General features: G+C 42.7%; 1 protein-coding gene across 1 annotated transcript in view; it reads right to left on the bottom strand.

The window, feature by feature from the left end:
- LOC115129683 (neuroligin-4, X-linked-like) overlaps nt 1-15,914 on the bottom strand; it is a 74,908-nt gene that overhangs the window by 13,786 nt on the left and 45,208 nt on the right. The window lies entirely within an intron of this gene.

The following is a 15,914-nucleotide window of genomic DNA, read 5'->3' as shown; positions in this document are numbered from 1 at the left end:
TAATGTAGGATTGTACTCCCTCAGTCATTCAACCTGAGCTGGCAGGAGTGATTCTAACCGAACCACCATTATACTGAGAGTAGCGGAAGAGAAGACAGAGAGACAGACAGAGCGAGGCAAAGCTCCTTTTCATAGTCAACATTCACTTGGTTTGGCTGTGACTATACAGTCGAATGTGCAGATAGAGAGACAGACAGAGAGTTCCCTTTTCATAGTCTGAATTCAACCACACGGCTTTGACTCGGATTTGACTCTATACAGCCGAGTGTCAGGCCAGACAGACAAGCTTGTTGATATGCTTGTCGAAATCAGAAACTTGTTGACAAATTAGCTGATTAGTCTAAACCCATTAGGTGGTGGGCCTTTAGAGTCTGCGAGAGACAGCCACCGGGGTGTCTGGTCCTCGCAAGCGCCAGGCCTTGGATGTCTTAGCGGAGTCCCTGGCACAGACAGCCCCCAGGCAGTGTCCCAAATGGTCCCCTATTCCCTACATAGCACTACTTGGACCAGAGCACTGGTAATGTAGGGAATAGGGTTCCCTTTGGGACTCAGGCTCAGCTCTCGGCCTCCATCCCAGGGGGGAGAGCCTAGACAGAGCAGTCTACAGGCTACAGGACAAATCGGATGAAAGGATGGAGAGAAGGAGGAAAAGGAGGAGAAGGGAGAAGAGGAAAGATGTCCTGTGGCCCTGTGATAGGGAGCAGATCCAGTTAGTCATGGTCTGGCTGTGAGGTGGAGGGGATAGAGGGATGGAGGGATGAGGAAGGGTGGAAGGGATGGAGGAGAGGTGGAGGAGATAGAGGGATGGAGGAGGGGTGGAGGGGCTGAGAAGAGGAGCCGGGGAGAAGGTGAGCAGAGAGGATAGCCCACTAGTAACTCCTCAGGGTGTGTGAAAAGATTACTGAAAGCTTCCATTTCAAGAAGTTGCTGTGGATATTACTGAGGAGAACATTGCATTAAGATGTATTTATGGACATGAGCTTTGAAGCTATTTTCTACTATTTGAACTGATATTGATAACTGCTATAACTGATATTACAAAGCTTGTAAAAACACTCTATGCTAGTATATTTAACATCAATATCAATGTTTTGCATGGAAGAGCCTATCTTCATCTGTATCAAAAGAAGTGCAACGCAATGCCTGATTAAATTCACTGTCACAGACAACACAGCTTAAACCTCCATAAAACTGTAGCTAATCAAACATGCTCTAAAATATTCCTTGAGCAATAATATATTAGTATTGATCTTACTCTGCCTGGGAATGCATCTGAGTAAAATGTTATTTGCAGGGTTGGCCTCACAATGTGCAGAGTGTTAATATTGTAACAACAATATCACAGGGTCGACAATGTCTTTCCAATGCATTTTTCACGTCTCTGGCTTAAGGCATCCGCACGCATCCCAGACATTTTGTGACATTTTTGTTAGTTTTGAACTTTGGTAGGTTTTTTTTCGGCTGTTCGGGCACACAACATTTTATCTCGAGGGCCAGCAGAGGTTTGGGAACCGAAGTCTCAAATCAAATCAAATTTTATCGGGTCACATACACATGGTTAGCAGATGTTAATGCGAGTGTAGCGAAATGCTTGTGCTTCTAGTTCCGACTATGCAGTAATATCTAACAAGAAATCTAACAAATTCACAACAACTACCTAATACACACAAATGTAAAGGGATGAATAAGAATATGTACATATAAATATATGGATGAGTGATGGCATGCGGCATAGGCAAGATGCAGTAGATGGTGTAGAATACAGAATATACATATGAGATGAGTAATGTAGGATATGTAAACATTACTAAAGTGGCGTTATTTAAAGTGACTTGTGATACCACCATGTAACCATTATTAAAGCGGCGCTATTTAAAATGACTAGCGATACCTCTATTAAGTCTTTTTATTTAAGTGGCCAGAGATTTGAGTCTGTATGTTGGCAACATCCTCTCTATGTTAGTGATGGCTGTATAACAGTCTGATGGCCTTGAGATGGAAGCTATTTTTCAGTCTCTCGGTCCCAGCTTTGATGCACCTGTACTGACCTCGCCTTCTGGATGATAGCGGGGTGAACAGGCAGTGGCTCGGGTGGTTGTTGTCCTTGATGTTCTTTTTAGCCTTCCTGTGACATCGGGTGGTGTAGGTGTCTTGGAGGGCAGGTAGTTTGCCCCCGGTGATGCGTTGTGCAGACCTCACTACCCTCTGGAGAGCCTTACGGTTGTGGGCAGAGCAGTTACCGTACCAGGCGGTGATACAGCCCGACAGGATGCTCTCGATTGTGCATCTGTAAAAGCTTGTAAGTGTTTTAGATGACACGCCACATTTCTTCAGCCTCCTGAGGTTGAAGAAGCACTGTTGTGCCTTCTTCACCACACTGTCTGTGTGGTTGGACTGTTTCAGTTTGTCCGTGATGTGTACGCCGAGGAACTTAAAACTTTCCATCTTCTCCACTACTGTCCCGTCGATGTGGATGGAGTCCATGATCATTCTTTAAGAAAGTGTATACTGGCTACGGTGTCTCAAAATGGCCAAACAGTACTATTGACATTTATTTATTTTTTCAAGCGAAGGTCTTTTAAAAGAGTATGCGAGCACACTAGTTTGGTTCGCCTAGCCGACTTCGGCTAGCTGCCAGCCGAACTGAAGCATGCCGACTCCTTTAGAGGGAGATTGCACCATCAGACTAATCTCTCTCTCTCTCTCGCTCTTTCTCTCAGCCAGCCTTGTACTAATGCTGATGCTGCGGAAGGGCAAGGGGCTGCAAGCTTAATGGAAGTCGGACAGCCATCATTCAGCCTCACCACAGTACAGCTCGAACAAATCTGGGTTTGAATGGCAGCAGTGACATAAGAGGTCTGCTTGGCCACACTGTCATTTAATGCCACTTTGAACGGCAAGTAAAGGGCTCCATCCATGTTACCAAGCATGTAGCGGCAGGTAGTCTAACGGTTAAGAGTGTTGGGTAGGTAAAGATCGCTGGTTCGAATCCCCGAGCCAACTAGTTGAGAAATCTGTCGATATGCCCTTGAGCAACGCACTTTACCCTAGTTGCGCTGGATAAGAGCCACTGGTAAAATGTGATGTCCCAAGCAAATGTCTCTTTGGGACAATAAAGCATTCATTCTCCCCTGCATGATACTGGGTGACACATGCATTGCCTAAGGAGTTTTTTTGGGGGAGGGGTATTTATTCCAGAATGCATTTCCTGTGCTTTGTGTAGACATAGAATTATTGTGAGTATGAAGGTGAGTGAAGCATTAAAATTAAGTACAAGCTACAATCTTCATGCAGTTGTTTTTCTTTGATACTGTGTGTGCCAAAGGCCTACAGTATGATACAGGACTATGACAAATAAATGTACTCTCATTGAAATGTCAAGATACTGTAGTCACACACACATCCTTTCCATGTTCATGCCATTTGGTGCTGCTGTCTATTGGATATGTTTAGACACCAGTGGAAGCTGCTGAGGGGGGAACGGCTTGTAATAATGGCTGGAACGGAGCGAATGGAGTGGCATCAAACCATGTGTTTTATGTATTTGATATCATTCCACTCATTCCGCTCCAGCCAGTCCTCTCCAATTAAGATGCAACCAACCTCCTGTGTTAGACACTTTACCTAAATGGTATTGATCCTGTGGAGCCATGCTGTGCATTGACAGGACGATTGCACCGATTACACACCATGGGTCTGCATATTTTCCATGTACTGTGCTAGCCTATTGGCCAGATGCAATGTAGGCTACGAGCACACTGAGTGTACAGAACATTAAAAACCATGCCTTAGTCTGACCAGGCGAATCCAGGTGAAAGTTATGATTGCTCATTGAGGCCACTTGTTAAATCCACTTCAAAAATGATAGATGTAGATGAACGGAAAGAGACAGGTTAAAGAAGGATTTGTAAGCCTTGAGACAATTGAGACATCGATTGTGTACAGTGCCTTGCAAAAGTATTCATATCCCTTGGCATTTTTCCTATTTTGTTCAATTACAACCTGTTATTTAAATGGATTTTTATTTGGATTTCATGTAATGGACATACACAAAATGGTCCATATTGGTGAAGTGAAATGAAAAAAAATGACTTGTATATCAAAGAATTCAGAAAAAACAACAACATAATAGTGGTGTGTGTGTGTGTATGTATTGACCCCTTTGCTATGACGCCCCTAAATATGATCTGGTGCAACCAAATACCTTCAGATGTCACATAATTAGTTAAATAAAGTCCACCTGTATGTAATCTAACTGTCACATGATCTGTAACATAATCTCAGTATACAGTGCCTTGCGAAAGTATTCGGCCCCCTTGAACTTTGCGACCTTTTGCCACATTTCAGGCTTCAAACATAAAGATATAAAACTGTATTTTTTTGTGAAGAATCAACACCAAGTGGGACACAATCATGAAGTGGAACGACATTTATTGGATATTTCAAACTTTTTTAACAAATCAAAAACTGAAAAATTGGGCGTGGAAAATTATTCAGCCCCTTTACTTTCAGTGCAGCAAACTCTCTCCAGAAGTTCAGTGAGGATCTCTGAATGATCCAATGTTGACCTAAATGACTAATGATGATAAATACAATCCACCTGTGTGTAATCAAGTCTCCGTATAAATGCACCTGCACTGTGATAGTCTCAGAGGTCTGTTAAAAGCGCAGAGAGCATCATGAAGAACAAGGAACACACCAGGCAGGTCCGAGATACTGTTGTGAAGAAGTTTAAAGCCGGATTTGGATACAAAAAGATTTCCCAAGCTTTAAACATCCCAAAGAGCACTGTGCAAGCGATAATATTGAAATGGAAGGAGTATCAGACCACTGCAAATCTACCAAGACCTGGACATCCCTCTAAACTTTCAGCTCATACAAGGAGAAGACTGATCAGAGATGCAGCCAAGAGGCCCATGATCACTCTGGATGAACTGCAGAGATCTACAGCTGAGGTGGGAGACTCTGTCCATAGGACAACAATCAGTCGTATATTGCACAAATCTGGCCTTTATGGACGAGTGGCAAGAAGAAAGCCCTTTCTTAAAGATATCCATAAAAAGTGTCATTTAAAGTTTGCCACAAGCCACCTGGGAGACACACCAAACATGTGGAAGAAGGTGCTCTGGTCAGATGAAACCAAAATTGAACTTTTTGGCAACAATGCAAAACATTATGTTTGGCGTAAAAGCAACACAGCTCATCACCCTGAACACACCATCACTGTCAAACATGGTGGTGGCAGCATCATGGCTTGGGCCTGCTTTTCAGGGACAGGGAAGATGGTTAAAATTGATGGGAAGATGGATGGAGCCAAATACAGGACCATTCTGGAAGAAAACCTGATGGAGTCTGCAAAAGACCTGAGACTGGGACGGAGATTTGTCTTCCAACAAGACAATGATCCAAAACATAAAGCAAAATCTACAATGGAATGGTTCAAAAATAAACATATCCAGGTGTTAGAATGGCCAAGTCAAAGTCCAGACCTGAATCCAATCGAGAATCTGTGGAAAGAACTGAAAACTGCTGTTCACAAATGCTCTCCATCCAACCTCACTGAGCTCGAGCTGTTTTGCAAGGAGGAATGGGAAAAGATGTCAGTCTCTCGATGTGCAAAACTGATAGAGACATACCCCAAGCGACTTACAGCTGTAATCGCAGCAAAAGGTGGCGCTACAAAGTATTAACTTAAGGGGGCTGAATAATTTTTCAGTTTTTGATTTGTTAAAAAAGTTTGAAATATCCAATAAATGCCGTTCCACTTCATGATTGTGTCCCACTTGTTGTTGATTCTTCACAAAAAATACAGTTTTATATCTTTATGTTTGAAGCCTGAAATGTGGCAAAAGGTTGCAAAGTTCAAGGGGGCCGAATACTTTCGCAAGGCACTGTATATACACCTGCTCTGAAAGGCCCCAGAGTCTGCAACACCATTAAGCAAGGGACACTACCAAGCAAGCGGCACCATGAAGACCAAGGAGCTCTCCAAACAGGTCAGGGACAAAGTTGTGGAGAAGTACAGATCAGGTTTGGGTTATAAAAAAATATCTGACATTTTTAACATCCCACAGAGCACCATTAAATCCATTATTAAATAATGGAAAGAATATGGCACCACTGCAAACATGCCAAGAGAGGGCCGCCCACCAAAACTCACAGACCAGGCAAGGAGGGCATTAAACAGAGAGGCAACAAAGAGACCAAAGATAACCATGAAGGAGCTACAAAGCTCCACAGCAGAGATTGGAGTATCTGACCATAAACCTGCCAAGAGAGGGCCACTTTAAGCCGTACACTCCACAGAGCTGGGCTTTACAGAAGAGTGTCCAGAAAAAAGCCATTGCTTAAAGAAAAAAATAAGCAAACACATTTGGTGTTTGCCAAAAGGCATGTGGGAGACTCCCCAAACATATGGAAGAAGGTACTCTGGTCAGATAAGACTAAAATGTAGCTTTTTAGTCATCAAGGAAAAAGCTATGTCTGGCGCAAGTCAAACACCTCTCATCAACCTGAGGACACCATCCCCACAGTGAAGCTTGGTGGTCAGCATCATGCTGTGGGGATGTTTTTCATCGGCAGGGACTGGGAAACTGGTCAGAATTGAAGGAATGATGGATGGCGCTAAATACAGGGAAATTATTGAGGGAAACCTGTGTCAGTCTTCCAGAGATTTGCGACTGGGACGGAGGTTCACCTTCCAGCAGGACAACGACCCTAAGCATACTGCTAAAACAACACTTGGGTGGTTTAAGGGGAATACACCAGCGGAACCCATCCAACTTGAAGGAGCTCGAGCAGTTTTTGCCTTGAAGAATGGGCAAAAATCCCAGTGGCTACATGTGCCAAGCATATTGAGCCATACCCCAAGAGACTTGCAGCTGTAATTGCTGCAAAAGGTGGCTCTACAAAGTATTGACTTTGGGGGGGTCAATAGTTATGCACACTCAGCTTTCCAGTTTGTTTTGGTCTTATTTCTTGTTTGTTTCACGATAAATAAATAAAATGCATCTTCAAGGTGGTAGGCATGTTGTGTAAATTAAATGATACAAACCTCCCAAAAATCTATTTTAATTCCAGGTTGTAAGGCAACAAAATAGGAAAAATGCCAAGGGGGTGAATACTTTCACAAGCCACTGTATGTGTGCCATTCAGAGGGTGAATGGACAAGAACAAAGATGTAACTGTAACGCTGCTGGGTTTTTCACGCTCAACAGTTTCCTGTGTGTATCAAGAATGGTCCCCCACCCAAAGGACATTCAGCCAACTTTACACAACTGTGGGAAGCATTGGCGTCAACATGGGCCAGCATCCATGTGGAATGCTTTCAACACCTTGCAGAGTCTATGCCCCGATGAATTGAGGCTGTTCTGAGGGTAAAAGGGGGTGCAACGCAATATTAGGAAGGTGTTCTTAATGTTTTGTAAACTCAATGTATAGTACACTGCTGGATCACGTCTGTAAATGCATGGAAGTCAATGCACAGAGAATATGAAGTTGCTATATTTCTGGAGCAATATATTTCGATTTGACTCCAAACATTACAGTGTTTTTTCAAGCCTTTTTGCCAAGCCTTCAGCTGGTGCTCATAGCCTGTATCTACACCTTGATCTGACCAGTTAATAACACTGGCCTTTTCCTATTGTACGCCTCTCTTATTAATAGAGAGAGACAAGTCTTTTCATTTTCACAAGCCTTGTCTTTCACCAAGACAAAAAAAAACCTAGTTGGTATTGAATTGACAAGCCCGACTTTCTTTGTATCAACCGAACACATGGGAGCAAGGAAGAAAAAGCTCTGACCGGCGTCTAACCATCTATCCAGACATTCATTGTGGGGGAAATAGTGTCTAATTGTGCTCTCTGTCCAGAGAATAATCCACCCCGTGGCTCCCAGATGAAGTGGTAATTATCAAAGGGAGAGATGTGACGGGGAATGTTTGGAATTAGCTGTTCAAGGAGGTCAGCTATAGCTAGCTCAGTGAAAGCCAGTGATTGGCTAGCATCCCAAATGGCACCCTATTCCCTTTATCCCATAGGGCTCTGGTGAAAAGTAGTAGGGAATATAGGGAATAGGGTGCCATTAGGGACACAGAGAGGTGAATATCTACAAACCAACCTCTGTCTGTATGTCTGTCAAAAATGAATCCTTCTGGCGAGTCCCAGGGAATTGGGAACTCTCACAACATTGCCATCACCGGCCAGTCTGTCATATCAACCCTCATTACGCAAATGTATGTATAGTGGTTTAGAATCCTTTATAGATGTACATCTGCAAGCCACCAATTAACCCCATCACAATGAAAGACATTGCATCCAGCGTATGCTATATTTGTCTATCTTGTCAAGTGGCTATGTTGAAGTAGAGCCTGTATCTGTTTGTTTAATATAGCAATGGAATAATGTGTGTGAAAATGTGGAAATGTGCAAAATGGGAACGTAATAGATAATCCATACAAAGGAAACAGGCGTTGTCCTTCTATCTATCTTGTTCAGTTTGAATCTATAAATCATGGTAGAGAATTGGAGTACACCAGAGGCAGGTGGGCTGGTCGTATTTACCCATAATCCCCAGTGATTGACAGACAGCGACCCGGGGAAGCAAAACATAGCAGCTGTCAAAGTGCATTCACTGATGCTGGTAAATTTGGCCATATTAGTGTTTTGGCGGATTTAAAATAACAGCAGAGTGATTATTCACACTCCAAATGGCATTATAATTATGAGTGAAAAAGACAAATGTGGACATTTTCCTCCCAGTTCTTTTTTCTCTTCTCCTCCCCGGCCGTCATCGTTTACACATTCAGTAGGCTGTGCCCTAATGTGGTTGCTGCTGTTGCTGCGCGTTTGTGTGTGTGTGTTCAGTTTGCGCAGGCAGGCCAGGGGCTAAACAGAATCATTTGGATTAAAGCCGCCATATTAGAGGTTTGTGATGAGGGGAAAGATTACAGGTCACTCTGGGTTGTCAAATCAGGAGTAAACAATTCATAATAGTAAAAATAAATGAAGAAAAAAAAACATCCTGTCATCGTGTTCTGCTTTGATGGAAAGTTGGGATTGATGACTGATTCATTAACCTGGAAAACTCTCTTCCTAAAAGTTACATTATTATTGTGACATGTAGATGTGGTTATTTCCTGGAAGCAATTTGATGTTGCTGAACAATGCATACCTGATATGGGTTTTTGAAGACACATCTTTCAATGAGAACTGACTTCTCTCACAGTATGAAGCCAAATGTCTCACTGGTCAAAACGGCAGCATTTCTGTTACCTTCATGAAAACATATGGATTTGGCAACATTAGGTTCAAGAGGAAATTAACATTTTGATTGGCTTTTTGACAGATTTAATAATATTCATTCATTTGTGCTTTTTAATGAATAACATTCATTCAAATAATGTGACAATAACTATTGCAGTATTCTCTCTTTAAAATGTAAGACTTTATTTGCCCTAATGAAAAATGTGTCGAACCCTACAAAAATTGTCCATTAATTATAATCCACATAATAATTAACATTTCCTGTTGCTGCAGGAATATATTGCTGCTGTAGCAAACTGGCTCAAATTAAGATCCTACGTATGTACCATTAGAACAGCTCATTTCAAATACCTTAGAATGTGCATGAAATCTGAGCACTTTTCCTCCCGCTAAAAATCAATTAAGTTCCGTAATACAGAGAGAGAGAGAGAGAGAGAGAGAGAGCAGTATGTTTCTCCCAACCGTGAAGAGTGCAATTGGTTACATCCACGGAGTTAGGGTACAACCCCTGCGATCCACCAGCGTATGTTCATTAAATTGTGCAGAGGTAATTAGAATCTATCGGACACCAGACCAGAGACATTTGCACTGCTTGCAGAGTTCAGAACTGCACAAACATTCCTCAGGCCGCACAGCTCTGAACTGCATTTACAATAGCAACTGTTTTACAGGAAATGCTGCAGTATGAGGTACAACACAAGTATAGTGTGTTCGACAGCTTGTAAGCCTAATTTATGTATGCCTACTGTGAATGTATAAAAGAATAACCAAAGACAAATCAATATAAGAAAAATAACGGTATACTAAATTCTACCCCTGACAATTTGACACGTCTATCTGTTTACAAGTTATGACTTCTCAAGTGTTGCCCTACTCTAAAAATAGCCATGTAAATCAAGTATTGACGACCTCGCTTCTCCATGCCTGAGTCAATGCCACTTCCTACTTATTTATTGTCATGGCACCTATGACACATCCATTACCCCTTAGCCTGAGGCAGGGCTGTTTGCTCTCCTCTAATTTTGACTCTCACATGATATCGAGTCTTGTGGAATCATCAGTCTCAGAACAGAACTCCACGTGACTGATGATATTCTGCCAAGAGACCGAGAACATGAAGTATGTTGTATCTCTGACAAACCTCCATACTTCCAAACACGATCACTGAAGAGGAAGGAATGGCCTCCCTCACCCACCCACTTGTCTGACTGACTCTACCCTGCTTCGCAAGCCCTGGCCCTCTAACATGCTAGCCCTGTTCCTTTTCCATAACATCGGGGGTATGATGCGAGCCGGTTAGTCATATAGACAGAATTTACCCTTTGGACCTTCCACAAGGACACAGAGATGATTGTGATGATTTGGACGGTGTCATGCATATCTGTGCTGTGAGTTTTGCATAAGTAATGGACCCAAAGTCGAATAAAAGGATAATCCCTATCTAGCTGTTAAAAATCCCTCTGTAAAAAAAAAATCCCAAGCAGATCTCAATACTTAGTGTCATTTTTAATATCGTATACATAGATGGTGGTAGATAATTAATAGTTAATGACATGCAGGACAAATGTAAAGGGTTTACAAAATAAATCTCCATTTGCATCCGTTTAGTTTAGTTTATTGTGCTTGGCCTTGTGACACGGTAAAGAGAGGTTATCAACCATTCTGGCCAGGTGATGCGCTGCATCAACACACTCTGTGACTGAACACAGCTTCTCCACATGCTCAGTACATGTTGTCTGAGGCTGTAACTACAGACGGCATGTACTGTATGACATGTACATACTACCTCAGTAGGGCCGACCAACCAGTGCTCCCGCACATTGGCTAACCGGGCTATCTGCATTATCTGCTACTGTATATAGCCTGTCTTTTTACTGTTGTTGTATTTCTTTACCTACCTATTGTTCACCTAATACCTTTTAGTTTAGAGCCTGTAAGTAAGCATTTCACCTGTTGCGTCCGCCGCACGTGAAAAATAAACTTTGATTTGAGAGAGAGAGAGAGAGAGAGAGAGAGAGAGAGAGAGAGAGAAAGAGAGAGAGAGATACTGTATATATATATATATATGATGACAGACTCTGTGGAGTGACAGGTCGTCCAGGAAGGGGACAGCTGTGTGACAGTGATGGAGGAGGAGGGATACAGAGCAGCTCAAGCACACACACACTCTGTCACACGTCCCAGATGTCACACACCCAAATACACATACAAACACACTCACAGCTGTCCCAGTCACTCCTCCCTTCAGCTTCACCATTTCATGCACACACACAATGTCTATGTCACTCTTCCTTCACTTTATTTGAGTGTCACCACACACACACACACGCTGGGGAAACATCACTGCTCAGTGCGGATCTGGGTCATGGAGCATTAAATCCCCTTCCTCCACACACACACACACACACAAACCACAGCCCATCACCTCAATGCACACCATCTGTCCTCCAAAGCAGGGCTACAAAATCCATTAGGGCCTCATGCAGCGTTCACGACATTTCGGAAACTTGGACATTGTAGAAAGAAAGATGATACCATGTTTCCCACTTAAGAAGTATCAGAATCAACCAATAGGAAGCTCTATGCAAATTACCTACTTTAATTTGAACTCGGAAGTCCAGGGTTTCCAACATGACGTGAATGCGGCACCACAGACAGGTCTCTCTCCCTCTGCAGGAACAGAACTCATGAACCAGCCATCTGATAGACACCCTGGGCTCTCTGGTAGCCATGCTACGGCCAGAACTACTCTGAACTACCTGTTAGACGCAGTGGTGCAGTGGTTCCTGGAGAAGTGGGTATACTCTAATTTGGAAATAAATCCCACATATTGGTCTTTCACAGACAGGCCAACACAAGCTGTACTTTGCAAGTAGGCTAATAGTAGGCCTACTATTGAAACATAAATGAGTCTGTCAGAAATTCCCAGGTTTCTGAGTAGAAAGTCACACTTTCTAATAGAAAAACAACACAAATGGATGTTCTAAGTACACAACAATGCTTAAACCACATCAGGGGACCACTTTTGAGGTCTTGGAAAAATCCAAGAAATTGACTTATTTCTTTGTAGTTACTCTTTAATTCAACTACCAAGACATCTAGCACTGTTGTTTGGTTACTGGTGTTTCTGTAACATACATAAAATGGAGTTTGCAAAACAAATGGCCACTGGATTGGTGCAGATAATCATGATATCATTCTGCCATGTCTGACCTTGCTTCAAAGTAGCCTTTAGAAAAATTGTTGTTCAAGCTGCCAAAGGCATTATCCTAGTCACATTAGCAACCCATGATAGTTGTTGCATCTTTAGATCTCCCCTATTTTAAAATTTCCATCGCTGTCCATGAAAATGCTCGCATGTGCAGTGTACATTTTAGAATGGTGTTTTCACACAAATTGCATTTTGGAACGTGTGCCATTGCTACAGCTAAAACTACCCTGACCCCTCTGTTAACCGCGCTACAGCTAAAACTACCCTGATCCTTCTGTTAGCCATGCTACAGCTAAAACTACCCTGACCCTTCTGTTAGCCAGCTAAAAAACTACCCTGACCCTTCTGTTAGCCATGCTGACCCTTCTGTTAGTTAAAAAACTACCCTGACCCTTCTGTTAGCCATGCTACAGCTAAAACTACCCTGACCCTTCTGTTAGCCATGCTACAGCTAAAACGACCCTGACCCTTCTGTTAGCCATGCTACAGCTAAAACTACCCTGACCCTTCTGTTAGCCATGCTACAGCTAAAACTACCCTGACCCCTCTGTTAACCGTGCTACAGCTAAAACTACCCTGGCCCTTCTGTTAGCCATGCTACAGCTAAAACTACCCTGATCTTCTGTTAGCCATGCTACAGCTAAAACTACCCTGACCCCTCTGTTAGCCATGCTTCTGTTAGCAGTTAAAAAACTACCCTGACCCTGACCCTTCTGACCCCTCTGTTAGCCATGCTACAGCTAAAACTACTACCCTGACCCTTCTGTTAGCCATGCTACAGCTAAAACTACCCTGACCCTTCTGTTAGCCATGCTACAGCTAAAACTACCCTGACCCTCTGTTAGCCATGCTACAGCTAAAACTACCCTGACCCCTCTGTTAGCCATGCTACAGCTAAAACTACCCTGCCCCTTCTGTTAGCCATGCTACAGCTAAAACTACCCTGACCCCTCTGTTAACCGTGCTACAGCTAAAACTACCCTGACCCTTCTGTTAGCCATGCTACAGCTAAAACTACTCTGACCCCTCTGTTAACCGCGCTACAGCTAAAACTACCCTGACCCTTCTGTTAGCCATGCTACAGTTAAAACGACCCTGACCCTTCTGTTAGCCATGCTACAGCTAAAACTACCCTGACCCTTCTGTTAGCCATGCTACAGCTAAAACTACCCTGACCCTTCTGTTAGCCATGCTACAGCTAAAACTACCCTGACCCTTCTGTTAGCCATGCTACAGCTAAAACTACCCTGACCCTTCTGTTAGCCATGCTACAGCTAAAACTACCCTAACCCTTCTGTTAGCCATTCTACAGCTAAAACTACCCTGACCCTACTGTTAGCCATGCTACAGCTAAAACTACCCTAACCCTTCTGTTAGCCATTCTACAGCTAAAACTACCCTGACCCCTCTGTTAGCCATGCTACAATATACAAGGCCAAAATAGTCCACTTTCCCAGTTATAGGTACAATTAGCAATATGTATAGCGGTACAATAGTCATTTCAATTATATATATGATATACACCCACGGGCTTTGAAGAAAATAAATGAAAGGGCATCAATAAGGATAATCCACACCTCTGTTAGCCATGCTACTGCTTTCCGTTTATAACTGGAGTCCTAAATAGATCAATATCTACATAGTGGAAACCATCACACTCTCCCAGGCTTGTACATAGGACCTCTCTTAGTTGGTTTAGGCTAAACCATTTAATCCAGAAATACAAAAACACAGTAAGTTCATACTCAAAAAGCATTGCAAAAAGCTAACTTAAATGTACAACTTGCGTAATGTTTTTCCCCCAGCATAATAAGGAGAACCAGCACAGCCTCATTATCTTGCAGCTCAAGCTCAACCGCATTTGGGAGTTCAGTGTCTCTGTCACCCTTCAAAGCAAACAGGTTTGCAAGCCAGCCAGCAGAGTAAGATAGTTAATGGTTTAGCGGCACATAAACACGTCGGAGGAGGAACTCCTACGGATTGTCACCCCGGCCACAGCTCAAAGAGAGATAAGGGACTCCAAATGTCCTTCCTTTGGAATTGATAAACGGAGTATATGGGGTACAGCAGTTATATATCTATTTGTTCCAGTCAGGATGAGGGGAGCGAGTTTTTAGAAAACATGAAACAGCAGTAAGCACTATCTTTTCTATACAGACAAGACTATAAGACGACACAGTATTGTCTGCAACCAAATTATACATTTGCTGTATATAAAATGCTGTTTGACAATGGTGTACTGCCAGTTAGCTGTGACTGGTCCATCCATCCAAACCCTTAACACAGAAATGCATCTGTTTTTCCTCAACCAGGCATTGGCCCAAGTACTGTAGATGCGAGGCCCCAAGCAGCATGCTGCCAGATAATGGGTTATAGCACCATTATAGCACCTTCACAGTGGTTCTCCAAGACCCACACTGAGCATGATTTACCCCAAATAGTTTAAACAATAAAAAACATCTAGCAACTGTCTGCAGAACATAAAGAAATACGACCAAACTGTTTATCTAAAATGGGAATCGTTGGGGTTAAAGGACCCCAAAGTGACACTGATCGAAGTGTGCACGTGTCATTGGTTGTTGCAGTATTTTGTTAATTGGCTTGCCTGGCAGTACATAGGGTGCAACTCCACACATCCTCTCCACCGATGTTTAGTCAACAGAAGTAGGTGCCTGGGATCGAGGCAGAGAACACATTACACAGGGAATCGATACTAAGCAAATACATAACCATGTCAAGAAGTGGATAATCCTTTTTGTCTACAAGAGACACAGCTCTTACAGTGACTCAATCCAACAACAACACTGTCTGATGGCTGTCTGCATCCCAAATGGCACCCTACTCCCTACGAAGTGCATTACTTTTGACCAGAGCCCTATTGAACCTAGTAATAAGTAGTGCACTAGGGACTAGGGTGCCATTTGGAATGGAACGAGCGCTGTGTGTAAATGAGGTGAAGAGGAGGATTCCAAAAACCCTCTCTAGAAAATCAATGTGCCACAGTGCTCTAATTGAGTGATAAAAAAGCCTGTCATACAGTAATTGCATAGATGGTTATTTGTTTATTTTGTTGTTTGTCCTTGGTTTCCCCTTACGACATGTTCAAAAAATAATTGCCCATCCATAATCAAACTGTAATTTGCCAGAAAAAACACCCTGTCTTCTCTTGCTGTTAGTTATAAACTCTTTAAAAGATCATTCATATAAATCCAAATAACTTCACAGATCTTCATTGTAAAGGGTTTAAACACTGTTTCCCATGCTTGTTCAATGAACAATTAATGAACATGCACCTGTGGAACGGTTGTGAAGACACTAACAGCTTACAGACGGTAGGCAATTAAGGTCACAGTTATGAAAACTTAGGACACTAAAGAGGCCTTTCTACTGACTCTGAAAAATACCAAAAGAAAGATGGCCAGGTTCCATGCTCATCTGCG

This window comes from Oncorhynchus nerka, linkage group LG5 (genome assembly GCF_034236695.1).
Source record: "Oncorhynchus nerka isolate Pitt River linkage group LG5, Oner_Uvic_2.0, whole genome shotgun sequence".
Classification (NCBI taxonomy): domain Eukaryota; kingdom Metazoa; phylum Chordata; class Actinopteri; order Salmoniformes; family Salmonidae; genus Oncorhynchus; species Oncorhynchus nerka.
Note: the sequence above shows the minus strand (reverse complement) of the source record. Positions and strands in the feature narration are given on the sequence as shown.